At 34.9% G+C, this 15556-nt stretch overlaps 2 long non-coding RNA genes across 20 annotated transcripts; one reads left to right on the forward strand and one right to left on the reverse strand.

Moving 5' to 3' along the window:
- The first annotated feature begins 1656 nt into the window (after positions 1-1656).
- On the forward strand, positions 1657-2951 carry LOC147941241 (uncharacterized). Its single transcript, XR_015560680.1, has 2 exons — positions 1657-1882; positions 2750-2951. It is a non-coding gene; the product is annotated as an uncharacterized LOC147941241 (long non-coding RNA).
- A 5142-nt stretch (positions 2952-8093) lies between these two features.
- LOC104701029 (uncharacterized) lies at positions 8094-11435 on the reverse strand. 19 transcript variants are annotated; one of them, XR_015561897.1, is made up of 8 exons: positions 10847-11191; positions 10328-10359; positions 10107-10205; positions 9920-10018; positions 9770-9829; positions 9350-9620; positions 8994-9222; positions 8094-8342 (listed from the first exon to the last, which is right to left on the reverse strand). It is a non-coding gene; the product is annotated as an uncharacterized LOC104701029 (long non-coding RNA). The 19 variants fall into 19 exon arrangements; XR_015561904.1 differs by having other exon boundaries at positions 10107-10211; XR_015561907.1 differs by lacking the exon at positions 9770-9829 and having other exon boundaries at positions 10107-10222; positions 10847-11435.
- Between the last annotated feature and the right edge of the window lie 4121 nt (positions 11436-15556).

The raw sequence follows: 15556 nt of genomic DNA on the forward strand, positions 1-15556 counted from the left end.
TTACAGCAGGAGATTGGTCTGTAATCTTTCATTTCTCTTGACTCCACCTTTATAGGAATTAAGGCAAGAATGGTAGCATTTGCACCTTTAGGCAAAAACCCTTTAATAAAAAAGGACTGAACTGCAATCACAAACTCCCCACCTATGATATCCCAAGCTGCCTTAAAGAATTACATAGTAAACTCATCCGGACCCAGAGACTTGTCAGATGGCATTGAAAACAACACATTTCTGATCTCCTCCTCTAGAACTGGCCTTGTGAGTCTGGTCTTATCCTCCAAAGTACAACGAAAATGCAGTAAATCCTGCAACTCCTCCACCGTAGCTCCCTCAAAATCCGGTGGGATGAACTGAAGGAACTCACTGAAATGGCAAACAGCTTCCTTCTTAATATCTTCCTCATTAGATACTGTACGACCATCGGTGTCTGAACTTTCCGGATCATTTTTGTTGCCACTCTTGTCTGAACTGCTCAATGGAAAGTTTTGTTGTTGCGATCACCAACTTTCAACTAATGGATTTTTGATTTTTGTTTTAAGTATTTCTCTTCAAGACCAACAAGAAAACACCATCGATCATATGCATCTTTCTTTGCTACCAAAGCATCAGCAGATGGGGTAAGTAGGTTTGAAATCTGATTCTCACAAAGGAGATCATATGCCATCTTTGTTTTCGCCACCATGTGGTCAATCTTTCCGCGTGCAAGAGTATGAAGCTTCGGTTTTAGAGCCTTGAGCTTCTTTGTAAACCAGAATAGGTTCAGTGCCCTCCCAAAACTCTGTCACAAACAGTTTAAATTCAGTCATGTCCACCATGGCATTGACAAACTTAAAAGGCTTACGCCGTCGCTGATGTTCAACCTGCCTTAGAATGTTTATCCGACAACGCGAGTGATCGAAACACCCTCCGACATCAAAGAAATTATAGGAGGTTGGATATGCTAATAGCCAGGCGTCATTGACCAAAACACGATCCAACTTTTTGGAAATGAGATCATTCTTCCTTTTATTACACCATGTAAACAAGGGACCATGCGAGGCTAAATCAGCAAAGGAAAAATAGTTGACAACCGACTGGAAATCTCTCATGCCCTATATAACTCTCGGACCATCTATGTAGTGACCCGTGCTAAGAGTAAAAATCCAAAGTCAAAATTCCTCGGACAAAGGGAGTTGGGAAGACGAAGGACACCGAATAAGGAAGGACAGTCAAAAAAGAAGAAGAAAGGCCGAAAAATGGACGATAGTACCGTACCACGTACCATGTACCAAGTACCGCAGATCCATCCGAGAGCGTACCGCAGATCCATCCGTGTCCGACCGCCAGCGTGCGTTAATGAGAAGGAAACTCATTAATAATTATTTTATGGGCAATTTTGGTGTTAGTGGGGAGGAAACCCACTAAGAATTATTTTATTAAAGTGATGGATTAGTGGGCATATTTTATTCCCATATTTTGTGTTAGCAGGATTATTTTAATTAGTAGGTTTGTTAGTGGAGCACTAAGTGAATAATTTAATCAAAGAGAGAAGTGGAGGAGAAGCTTCTAAAATCGCCACTTGTTCGCCATGCAAAGAGAGAGCCGCATGTCCAGCCACTTGTCCCAGCCAGAATCACACCATTTCTACTATAAATAGGAGGCCTTAGTGTGTGTTGAGAGAGATTTTCGTTTCTCTTGCTAAGTTAGAGTAAAAGAGAGAGCTAGAGAGTTAAGAGAAGTTAGGGAGAGTGAGAGAGTGAGGACTAGAGAAAGAGCGAGAGAGAGAGTTCTTTCCTTAGAGTTTCTCTTCCGCGAGTTGTTAGCCAAGTGCCGCTGTAGGAGCTGTTCGCGTCCAGTCTTTGCTAGAAGTCTGTTTAGATTTTGTTCTTCTCAGCCAAGCCAGGTGAGTTTTGATGCATGTGATATGGCACATGATAGGTGGGGTTTTTAATTGTTTTTGCTTAGGATTTACGGGTTAAATCTAGGCATTTTCGTGGGTGTTGGGGTAGATTCGATTATTTTCTTCTAGATTGAGTTCTAGATAGATAAGTCTCGTTTTCTTTGTTTCCTTGCATGTTGGTGAGGTTGTGTCTAGCACTTAGTCTCTAGATTTACTTCTAGTTTCTTTGTTGCTTGTTTCTGGTTGCATGTGGCTTGTGTGCTTTGCATGTTGTCATTGTTGCATGTTGCTTTGTGTGCATCGCCTGTTGTTGTTTGTAGCTTGCATGTAGCTTGTGTGCTTTGCAGGTTTGTTTGGTTGTGTGTTCAGGTTGTGCAGGAGAAGACTTCCCCAAGGCCGTAATCAGAGCGGATTACGAAGACTCGGAGAGACGGGGTTGCTGCCTAGGGCCGAGTACTACACGACGGTGTAGGCGAGAGCGCCTGTAGAGAGGGACTCTCATGTGATGTTCTATGCTCGCGTGCCTTTGTGGCTGTGAGTATAGGTGTTCACGGGTATGGGGGAAGTCACGAAGTGATGAAGTGATAAAGTGATGGAATGAAGGAGTGAAGGGCCTTGAAGATGAAGAATAGTTGTTAGCTTCCGCATGCGTATACTTTGATAGTATACTTGTTGCATGACTAACTTGTATATTATCTTGCTTGTTTTTCTTGCATTTGGCTTGCATGTTGCATTTGAGTGCTGCATGTAGTTGTTGTTAGTTAGCTTATGTTGTGTGTTGCTTGTTGGGGTTGGGGTTGGGTTTGGTTTCTTGTTAGGTTTCCGAACTCACTGAGTGTTAGCACTCAAGACTCCATATTTGTTTTGCAGGTAACCATAGTGGGGAAAAGCCTTAGAGGGGAGCACAGGACGTTAGGCCAGCCGGTGTAGAGTTGCGCTGCCTTTGCAAGATGTTGTTTTTGTAAAATTAAATTATCATGTTTAGGCTCTAGGCCTGGTACCAAAAACATTGTTAATGTTTTATGAACGTATTTTCGTTAAGTAATTAAAGTATGAAAGTTGTTTTATTAAAGTGGTGTGGTTCAAATGGTACTAGCCTTGTCCGGGCCAACACAACACACCAGACGCGAGGGTTGCAAAGCCTAAGCAGTCTCGGTCGTGGGCGGAATTGTGCTACGGAGGACCAGTCGGGAAGTCTGCAGCTTCCGTCCCTCGGCTGGAACACCCCAGTGCAGTTCCCATAGTAGCGTCCCGTGACTGTCCGTTGGCCTGTCCGGTCATAGGACGGTTCAGGGGCGTTACAATCTACACCCCTAGAGTGCTCCTCTACAGTCAAAGTTTCATTAAAATCCCCAAAGAAAAGCCAAGGCTTATCCCTCATCATAGGTGAGTCCCTATGATTGCGTATGTCTTCCCACAAGATTTTCCGCTCCTCTATCAAGTTTGAAGCATAAACAAACGAACAAAAAAACTCCTCCTCTGCATCCTCTAACTTGATCAGACAAGTGATCATTTTACTATTCTTGAACATTGGAGTAACCCTCACATTATGACGCCATACCACCCAAAGACGCCCCCAAGCATTATGCTCATAATTAGACAAAATCGACCATTCGCAAAACAACTTCGCTCCTAACCACTGAGCTTTACGTTCCTTCACCCTAGTCTCAATAAGACAGCCAAACTCAAAATTCTGATCTTCGATCCATTTCTTAATGATGGAGTGTTTTAAAATTCTGTTTAATCCGCGAACATTCCAAAAGAAACCAGACATTAATGATCCTTGGAAACGGTCCTTTTACTCTGATCCCTAGGTAGGTAACTAGGAGGTTGAGTAGAAGGGTTTGGAATGATCTTATGTGCTGTCTTTGAACTGCGAGGTAGAGAAGGACGAAGCGGTGGGATAAAAGATACCTCCACCAGCTTCTCCCGTTGCAGTGACTGCTCTCCAACTGTTTCAGCTGAATCAACATCCTCCTTAGTGGATTCAATGTCCTCACCAGAAACATCCTCGGCGGCCTTATCACTGAGAGCTGAGAACGCGTTAGAAAGGAGAGACACCATGGCATTTGAACTCTCTGTTCCGATTGTCTTCCCAGGACTGCGCACAGACTTTGGAGTTTGCCACTCCTCCCCACCTACAACATCCTGAGAATGAACCATTTCAACATTAGTAGATCCAAGATTAGCCCCAGTTGTTGGTCGTACAAGCTCACTGCTAGCTGCAGGGGAGGAAACAACAAGTGAAACTAAGGACACAACCCTCACTGACTCTTGAACAGTCACAGAAGGAGGAGGGTTGATCACTTGTTGAGTGGCAGAGCTCGCTAAACAGGTCGCCTTTATGTGACCCCATTTTCCATAGACTTCACACTTTGGCGGTAACCAGGGATAAGAATATTTGACGACTGCATCAAGTTCTCCCTCCTCCTCCCCCATTAATACAAAATCTTGTGGCAGAGTCTTCGTTAAATCGACTTCAACCAGAATCTGCGCGACATCAAAGCTTGTACAGGTATCAGTTTTCGGATGCAACCGAACTGGCTTTCCAACAGCACTCTTATTGGTGCTGTTGGAACAGAGAGGGAGTTACATCTGATAGCTAACCCACAAGGGTATGGACTTCAGTGCAGGCTGAGTTTCCTCCTCAAACAGAAACCATTTCGAAACCACCATCAGAATATCTATAATATTCCACATACCCCTGTTTAACACTCGACGACCCACGGTCTCACTTCTGATCCGGAATTTCACCGTCGTTTCATTCACGTCATAAACATCTATCAAAGTAGAGGTATCCCCTAGTCGCCAAATCTTGTTGACAATCATGTGCACCTTACCAACATGAGGAGCCTTAGAACTTAGAAATTTTCCCAGGAGAAAATCCTCCCAGAGTGGTTTAGAATCAAGGAGAACCTCCTTTGGGACAATCACCTTTTGCTTCCCATCAACTTCCACGACATCAAACTTTTGCTTTGAGAAAACGTGCTTGCGAGCGACATTAGCATATGATCTCTTATTTAGAATCACCCCCTCAGTGCTGAGATTTGACTCCCTACTCTGCTTAGACTTGGTCCCCAAGGGTTCCTCACCCTGCACCATCGGTGAGGCTGCTGCCTCCACCACTGCAGAACCACCATCTCCCAATGAAACCCTCTCCTTTGTCGCCAGATCCACCCCTTCGAGAGCCGGAGACGCCGCCGGCAGCATCAATCGTGTGAAAAAAGTTTGAAACCCTAAATCGCCTTTTTTATCACCCTCCACGTCAGCAATCAAAGAAATTGGTACTTTTGAAAGTATACACGTAAGAAATGGTCTTTTTCCTGATGTTTTCCTTTTCTTTTTTTAACAACTCACACCCCGTTATGGGGAGTAAGATAATTTAAACAGCAATACGTTGATACGGAAACACAAAACCAAAAATAATGAAACTGTTTACAATAATCAACAACACATGATCGAACAACAAATAATGAAATCTAAGACTACAAACAAACAAACCAAAAATTCTAAATACTAACCAAACTGTAACACCCTGATTTCAATGACATGCGGAGAAGTTTAAAGAATTGATTTGGCCATCTATATGGATGGGCTTATGGGCCTACTGAGAAGACGTGAAACCCATTAAAGAAGATGGGTCCGTGGACTGGAAATGGACATGGAACCCACTAAGAGGTGGCGGTTGGGGTGTTACAAAAACAAACATAAAAAATGAAAGAACGAATATCACAAAACATCAGATTGTGGTATTTACCTTAGCATCCTCTGCCTAACAATTCATCTCCAATTCTTTCATTCAAAGACTTTCCCGCCTTTCGAAAAAAAAAGTTCTATTATAATTTGTTTTTGGTTTATTTAAAGAGATAGATGGTTGAGTCTTGGATTTAAAGCTTAAACCAATGTAATCTATATAAAGGTAGATTAGGTTTCAAATTTTTGATTTGGAAAAAAATAAGTTTTGAAGCTTTTTTCCGGAGATATATAATTCGGAATCAAAGTTTAAGCTTTATTTGCCTTGATGCAATAGTTCTCGGGAGAGAAATAGCTGGTGAATCCCTCTTTCATGTATGTAGACTGAGAGAATTTACTGTTTTATGTGAAAGATATAATCAAGATTCATTCATTATTGTTCTTTGTGGTTAGAATAAGATACTATTTTCAATTTATTTGTGGGTATATGTTGCCACAAGATACAAATGGTTTATCAAAAGGAGAATTCTTACGCACAGTTAGGATTTTATACTTATGCGGTATTCAAAACAATTAAAAAGTTCAGTGACTCTAGGTATAGGTATAATAGATAAAATGTTTGCCATCTACACCAAGTATATACCAACACATGATCAACGCCCAGTCAACATTAGTCAATGCTGGTCAACATCGGTCAACACCGAATTCTGGCAAATAAAGCACTGTAATGGATGGTTATGGTGTTGTACACGTCTCAATAATTCTGATTTTACGTATGGACAATTCCTCACTATCTTGTTCATTCACAACAAAATATTTTCTTCGTGCGGTGGTAAAAAAAAACATGCTTTTTTGGAGAGAGATACTATTTCACCTTCGTCAATCGAGTCACAGGTATCTAACATATTCATATCTAACGATTTTCCACAAAGTGGTGACGAATGGTATAACTTGTACAAATCTTTCCATTTTCCAACTCGATATGATCCATTAGTTCGTAGAGCTATTTACTCGATTGCAGACATTTGTGGAACACCTCTAATAACTCATGTCTGTTTATGCATGTCATTATGTAATAACAACTAGGTTTTACCCCGTGGTACACCACAGGTCTATTATTTTGGTGATATATATATTGTAACGGTTGTAGGTAGAGTTTTGTAGAAACTCTTGATTTGCAAGTTGAGAATATACATTTTACAATTTGTTAGTTATGATTTAGGAATAAATGATCTGACATATTCTTATTATGATTCTCAATTGATATTATTGGATGAATAGTGTTCATTTAAAGCTAATAAGATCTTACCAAATATGTAATCGTTTATTAAACGCAAATTAGATATTTCCTAAGATGTATTCATCTTGAATTAGTTGCTATATTATAGAGACGTGATTAAGAGGATTTGATTACATAAATTGGGTTATCAATTCTTTTTGTCAAACTCGGTCCTAAAAATTCGGCATGCAAATTAGATATTTTCTAAGATACAATGGGCATTAATTGGATGTAAATAAGTATGCATGGATTTAAAACCGGCCCAAAATATTCAGCAATCTTAAGGAGGATTCGGATAATTGAATCGGTTATAATTTTAGTTAAAAACCCGACCTGAAGTTGGCAAAAAGTGATGGCACCCTATTGTACTCCAAAAATGTATTCCGAGCTCTATATGTGGATATACTTGTTTGGTTACAAATATCCTAAAACAATTTTTAATATATATCCGTTTATAAAAATTCAAGTCCCATTATATGCTGAAAAAAATCTAAAATTTTATTAACTTTATGTATTAAATAGTAATTAAAATAATTAAATATAAGATTAAATAAAAATGAAAGGAAAATTATATTTTAATCTAACATATTTATTTAAATTAGATAGATATGTTTTAGGAAATTAATATTATCAAATAAGAAAATGATTGTGTTTGGTTTTAAGGATTGTAAAGAATTTAGTTGAGACTTGTTTGGATACAAAGATAAGAGAGGTTGACACAAAAATGTACTTCAAAAATGTTAAGATATATAGTTCATATAGTTAATAAAACATTTATATTGTTTATATGTGTGACCATGTATTGGAGTATACTTTGTGTGTACCTGGCAAACATTTTTCGTATTGTGTTTAACATATTAACATATTGCAAAGAATAGGAGAGAGATATACCACCAAGAGAGACAAGTTCTAAAAGATGATGGAAGAAAGGACCGAAGAAGTCATATATGGAAGAAGAAATGAATGAGTCATATATGTATGAGGCTAAAATTCAATTAGATATGTTGTATAACCGAAGACTTGTATGGGAAGAATCTGAAAATTTATATGATCCAAAGTTGTGGAATGGCAAATGATTTAAAGTTGAGGGGCGGGAAATCACATAAAATTATTCAGAGAAGAATAACATCGGTGTTTATATTTTAGAATATATATATATATATTAAGATTTGTTTATCATTACATTGTAAGTAAACAATATGATCAGCCAAAAGCTTGGATGAGATATATGTAAATATGTCATAGTAAAAATATGTTTTTTTTTATTCATAGAACTGATCATAGTACATAGTGATTTAATAATTAATGAAGAGGATCAGACATGGGTGGATCAGACATGGGAGGATCATCATGAACTACAAATTGGGAGTAGCAATAACAATAATGGAGTGTCCAGTACGTTCGACAAATTCCCCTTTTATAACCCTTTGATATGCATATATTATTGCATTCCGGTGTGTCACGGCTTGACCAAAACTTCCATTGATCGTCCTATTTGGTCATATATATATAATAAACACATTAATAAAAATTTGAAGGATATTTAATGATAAATTATATAATTTATCTTGTAAATTGCACAACCAAATATTTCAAATTTCTCATGAGGATTTCAAATCTAAACAAAAACATATATTTGTGTTACAGTCCCGAACAAATCCACTAGTACAATTGTTCTGTATAGTTACTAAATATTTTGTAATTATTACATGTTTTTCGTAGCAAGAAAATATTTCTCCTTTATAGCTAATTCTCGCAAAGTGCTACAGTTTAGATACTAATTAATCTGTGGCAAAATGCTACTAATTGTTACAAGTATATGTAACTATTTGTTACAAGTATGAGTAACATCTAGTTTCAAAAAGCCAAAAAATTTTGTCGCTAATTGACTCACAACAAGCTACAAGTTACTTGTCATAAACTTGTTACAAATTGCTACACCTTTTCGTATCCATTACAAAATTTATATGTAGGGCCAAAACAAATTATCTCAAAAAAGACCTCGAAAATCAAATTGCAAAATGAAAGTACAAAAGTTCCGATTAATGTTAAACCTTAGCTTTAAACATTCAAAATAGATAGAGTTCTACACTAGCAGACAAAAGACAAGAGCTTTAAACGAAAGCCGTAGAAGCCAAGTACCTTAGACAAGAGGGATGATAGAAAGCTGAGACAACAAGTTCATCAGAAGAGTGCACTACCTACAAGCTCGTCGTCATCGTCATCATCTTCTTGCTCATGAGACTCATCACACACATTGCGGAAGTTCAGCCATTTGCGGAGATTCAGTCACAACTTCAGGATTGGCAGCTCGGTTCTCCCTGTTGTTGCCTTGAGTTGGGCTCGCCATGGAGAGTTATTAAAAACAAACCTGAAAACAAACACATTTGTTTAAAAAGAATGTAATATTAATGTTGTGTTCAATCACTATCTAGTATACTAATACTATATTAACAAGGACTAAAGTTTTAAAAGGACTAAGATTAAAAAACACCAACCCAGCATGAATCTTAGACCTTGTTCTTCAAAAAATCTCTCTGGATCATATGAATACAATCAACAACACAACTATCTTATACCAATACTTCAATCTCAGATGATATTAGCATATTGGTTTGCACAACCCAGCTTTGGTGTAAACAAAGAGCTAACTGATATAGTGACATTGTGCTCGAACGTAACCATTCTCAGCGGATTGCTTCAACCACTTGATCGCTTCCTTGGGATTGTGATATTGTGCTCGAACATGAAACACTTATTAAACCAAATCTGAGGATATAAACCAAACTAGTATAACTTGCAATAGCCAATCAGATTTCACAATCAATAGATAACCATATCATCATTACATATGCAGAACTTCAATTCAGGTTTACAAAACTAAAGTATCACGAAAAGAAAAAAGAAAAAAAGCAAACCTTGGGATTTATGTATGTTACGTAACATCACTACAAGAGTATATATGTTATGTAACATCACTACAAGAGTAAACACAATAGAAAGAAGTCATGCATTATGATATACGAGGGATATGACAAGAGATGGATGTTTTATAATAAAAAAAAAACCTTCTTTTTAGACCCTTTCTTCACAAAAACCATCACTTGTATCCAGCATCCGCGATTCATAAACATAGCTTGAAAACCAAATACTTAAATCAGGAGGTTCTGAGAATCAAACAGCTAGAATCAAATTAAGTTTGAAACAAATATGCATTAATAGCTGCAGACTTAAAGGTTTAACAAGAGTACTTACCTGAAAGAAGTGAATCATAAAGGGGTTTATTTGCTCTTTACATCATGAAAAGGGTCTAATGAGGAAAAAACAAGTATCGGTATGAATAATAGATGGCACCTGCAACTAAGACAAGCCTTGAACATGAAACTGAACATCAAGAAACAGTAGCAAAACAAACAACTAATAACCCACAAATAGATGTTTCATAGACCAAACAAATTAAACAAGTTTGATGGTACCTTCACTATCGCCCATCTCTCAATGCAAAAACCTGTAGTGTAGTTAAACATTTAGTGAAAACAACAACAGCCACAATAACGTACTAATTAAACCATTCAATATACTAACATGTCTTGTGATTACAAGAAAAGAGAAGCTTCTCTATCTCCAAACTTGTGCGACAACAACAAAAATTAAAAAATTGTACCACATAAGAAGAAACCAAACAAAGTTCAGCACTTTACCCAAAATACCAAAGCAGTAACAGTAGTGATAAATCAAAAATGTTTTTAACTTTCGACCCAAATACACCTAAAGAGAATCACAAAAAAAAAACCCCCCATAAACTTTGCAACAGAAATGAGAATGTGTTGAGTTGTTTCTATCTCCAAAACTAATTAAACCAACCAAAAATCCAAACTTTAGATCTCTATTTCCAACAACTTCTAAGTCAAATCCCAAAAACCTTAACATGAGAACGAAATTGAAACTGATTTTCGGGAGAACTACTCGAATCTAAGAAAATTGAAGAGGCTTACTTGCAAATCGCGATTGTGTGAGAGCGACAGATAACAAGAGCGAGGAAGAACACAAATCGTTGTTTAAGATAGATCCCTTTCAATATCCAATCACAACACCATCACAGTGATTTCATCGAACACTTGGTGTGCATACGACCGACGAAACTCTTAGACCAAAAAAATGATATAAAGGGAGAGAGAGAAGACGATCCAGTGAGAGAACAAAGAAGATGGATCGAAAGAAAGGACAAACTAGAGAAGAAGAGAGCGATATAATATTTTAATTTGTTAAAATAATAGTTTTACTACAATGTGTGACGTTTTGTTTCGTGTGCACCCTTTGCTACACCATTTTGTGTTCCTAAATTTGTCTCAATTTTGCTACAATTTATTGCTGTTACTATTTGTTATTACATAGCTACGTTTAGTAACCAATTAGGTACAAATTTTATTAATTAAAATTTTGTCACTAATCTGTAATTATTTGTAGTTAATATTTGTTATTATTTTTTTTTAGGAAAAAAATGTAATTGTATGATTAACATTTACTAGTGAAATAAATGTTTTACCTGAAATTATGGGCTGGAAGATGAGACTAAACACCATTAGTGAAGGCAAGAGAAGAGATAGAAACTTCTTTAGTTGCCATTACTTATGTTTTTAGAAGACGCAACAGCTTTTTTCCGGAAAATATATTTTAACCTAAAGAGGAAAACAAACCAGTATAGAAAAATAAGGTACAAAATCGATTTTAAATGGTTTTGTATACGACATCGTCAATATTTTAATAACATTTCCTACAAAAACTTACCTATTTATAATTAGATTAGATTAAGACTCGTGCTAGAGTTAAAATTTATTTTATATATATTGTAATTTTTATATAAAATATAATTTATATCATTGTTTTTAAAAATTTTGTGGATAAAACATTATGCAATAAAATTATATGCAAGAAACTCATATGCTAAATATGATAACTTGAAAAAGACACCTATTTTGTAAATTTTATATTGTTAATGATTCTAGATAAGTGTTCGTGCTATAACACTGGTTAAATTTTATTTTATACAAAATTTTGTCTATTTTATATTTAAAAATAAAATTTCAATATGTTGTATTAGTTTATGTATGTAAAGTTATTTCAGCAATGTATATTCCACATCATGATCTGAATGTCATTATAAGACATAATTTTGTAAATTTGGTTTTTTAAAAACAAATTATTATATTATGAGTAATTTAATATATTGTTATACTTTTTGTTTTAATATACTTGATTTCTTGAAATTCTTTCATATTATAATAACATATTATTGACATTGGTATAACAAATCCATTAAGAGAATTTGTTAAAAATACCCTTTTTGGGATACCCCTTTTCAAAAATACCCTATTTTTTGAACATTTTTATTTTTACCCTATTTTACATAATTTCATTGTGTTAAATTAATTTTTAGACTTTTTTTTTTTTTAGGTTTGGGTTCTCATTTTACATTTAGGATATAGTTTGAGGGGTTAGGGTTTAATATTTGGAGTTTAGGGTTTAGAATTTAGTGATTTTATTCATAGAAAAGGGGTATTTTTGAAAATGACCAACATGAAAGGGTATTTTTAAAAAATGACATAGGAAAAGGGGTATTTTTGAAAATCCTCCATCAATTAAAGTGTTTATAGTTTCTAACTTTTATATCAAGTTTTAATATTTTAAAAATATATCAAAATAAATTATTTAAAGTTTATTATATTGTATGAAACTATAAAATTCAACTAAAAATTTGAAATTGAATTTAAATATTCAAATTTTCACCTGTTACTCAGTAAATTTTTTAATTCAATAGATATTATCTTAAAGAATAATATTACGAAAGCTTGAATATTTTATAGATTGAACAATTTATATTTGTTTTTAAAATTTCAACTTATGGTATATCCGAAAATAAAACTATTTTTTTAATTATAATAAATAATATGATAATTTATTTGTTTCACAAGATATACTCATATATAAAAATGAGAGGTGAAGTATAATGATAATTAACAAATTAATATGTTAAGTTAGATATCAACGTATTTTATTTGATGAATAATTTAATAAAAAGAATTAATATGGTAAGTTAGATGATATAAAATCACTCTTTAAAATACTCTCTTTAAGATTTTTGGAAACACCGTACTCTAGTAATAAAATCTTCCGAAAATAAATTAATGTTGCGTGAAGTGACCTTAGTGTAGTGGTAGGAGGTAAGTCCATTTGTAGAAGACACCATCACACCCGGGATCGAGTCCCGGTTCCTACGAATGTAGGAATTTGGCTAATGGACCGGCCAGTTGTGGCCCAATGGTTGACAAAAAAAAAAATTAATGTTGCACTCACTATTTAACCTGTAACTAATTAATCTATAACCTATTTGTAATCAACTTATTAAAATTATATAGTCTATACTTTCATTTTATTATAAAGAAGATTTTACCTTTAATGTTTTTGATATTTTAGTATGTAGTTACAATACAATGGCCCTGTTCGTTATGGTGTCGCTGCGACTCCTTCCAACGATCGAAATTTAAACGTCAATGTGGCCAAATAATTGGTGATAAATAAAAAAACTGTCGTTGGGATTATTTTTACAGAGGTTGCCGGTATGTTTATATGTCGCCAGAAAAAACGGCGACAGCTAAAACGATCGCTATGATTCCTTTTTTTCTAGAAACGGCGACTCATGTCTGGGTTTTAAACACCGGCACGTTAATTTTTTCAGTCGCCGAAAGTGGTAGCCGCGACTATGTAAACAAACAGGCCTAATGTTGATTGTCTTGGTCATGCGTTTGCATATATTTATATACATATACATATATAGATGATAATAATTCTTTATCGATCTTCCATATATGTTTTTATTATTGGTCAACAGCTAGTGAACAAAAAAAAAAAATTGGTCAATAACTTCCATATTATGTTTTTATTACTTGTCAACAACTTCCATATTATGTTAATGTATTAATATTACATAATTAATTTTCCATAACAAAAAAAAATGAAATACAGATCATAAAGTTTCTCAAAGGGTTCACATAATTTATTATCTTTTCACTTATTTTGTCTCTATTTATTAAGTTAACTAGGATCAGATCTGCGCTACAGCGCGAAGAAATATTTACAGATATATATTACTTGTATTGTTAATGATTCTAGATAAGTGTCCGTGCTATAACACTGGTTAAATTTTATTTTATACAAAATTTTGTCTATTTTATATTTAAAAATAAAATTTTAATATGTTGTATTAGTTTATGTATGTAAAGTTATTTCAACAATGTATATTCCACATCATGACCTGAATGTCATTATAAGACATAATTTTGAAAATTTGGTTTTTTAAAAGCAAATTATTATACTATGAGTAATGTAATATATTGTTATACTTTTTGTTTTAATATACTTGATTTCTTGAAATTCTTTCATATTATAGTAACATATTATTGACATTGCTATAACAAATCCATTAAGAGAATTTGTTAAAAATACCCTTTTTGGGATACCCCTTTTCAAAAATACCCTCTTTTTTGAACATTTTCATTTTTACCCTATTTTACATAATTTCAATGTGTTAAATTAATTTTTAGAATTTTTTTTTTTAGGTTTGGGTTCTCATTTTACATTTAGGATATAGTTTGAGGGGTTAGGGTTTAATATTTGGAGTTTAGGGTTTAGAATTTAGTGATTTTATTCATAGAAAAGAGGAATTTTTGAAAATGACCAACATTAAAGGGTATTTTTAAAAAGTGACATAGGAAAAGGAGTATTTTTGAAAATCCCACATCAATTAAAGTGTTTATAGTTTCTAACTTTTATATCAAGTTTTAATATTTTAAAAATATTTCAAAATAAATTATTTAAAGTTTATTATATTGTATGAAATTATAAAATTCAACTAAAAATTTGAAATTGACCTAGGTCCTGAAAAGAGGTTGTCTTGGTCGTTCTAAGAGAAAAGAGAAAAAAAGGTGTTCTTGAGAGTTTGGAGGCTTTTGGAGATTCTAAGCTGTTTTGGTGAGATATGTTCCTGTGGAGTGGAGATCTTGTGCTAGGAACAAAGGAGAAGGCTTCTAAGGGTTGGATTCGTCGTTGTTGAGTCAGAATGTTCCTGCAAAAGAGGTGAGTGCATGACCATGGCTTATCTAAGCCTGAGAATCCTTTGTGTGGTTAATTTGTTGTGTTTTGTGGTGTTGTTCTTGCTTGTGGTGGTTGTGTTATGGTTCTTATAGGTTCCTGAAGCTTTTGGGTGAGCTTGGAACGGATTGGAGATGTTTGGGAACGAAGATTCGACGATCGGCTTCGAGCTGAACGTGTCTACTTGGTGTCGATCGACACCATGTTTGGGCCAGTGTCGATCGACACCTACCTGGTGTCGGTCGACACCAACTTGTTTGATTCGTGATTTCCTGGTTTGTTGTGTTTTGTTTGTTGTTTGTTAAACAATGGAATCTCAGTTGCTTGTGTGTATAGCCCAGTAGATGGGAGGATTGCCTCACTAAGTATTTGTGATACTTACGCATCTCAATTGTTGTTTGTGGTGTGCAGGTATGTGATGTGGAATCATGGCGATGAGAAGGAAGATGATCTAGGGTCTCGTTTGTGTGTTGTTGGTTATATTGTTTATGTTGGAACCTTGGATAGAGTTGTGCTAGGTTGTTGGATAGGATGGTTAGGAGTGTTATTGTATTGAT

This window comes from Camelina sativa, chromosome 7 (assembly GCF_030686135.1).
Source record: "Camelina sativa cultivar CO46 ecotype springtype chromosome 7, ASM3068613v1".
In the NCBI taxonomy this organism is placed as follows: Eukaryota; Viridiplantae; Streptophyta; class Magnoliopsida; order Brassicales; family Brassicaceae; genus Camelina; species Camelina sativa.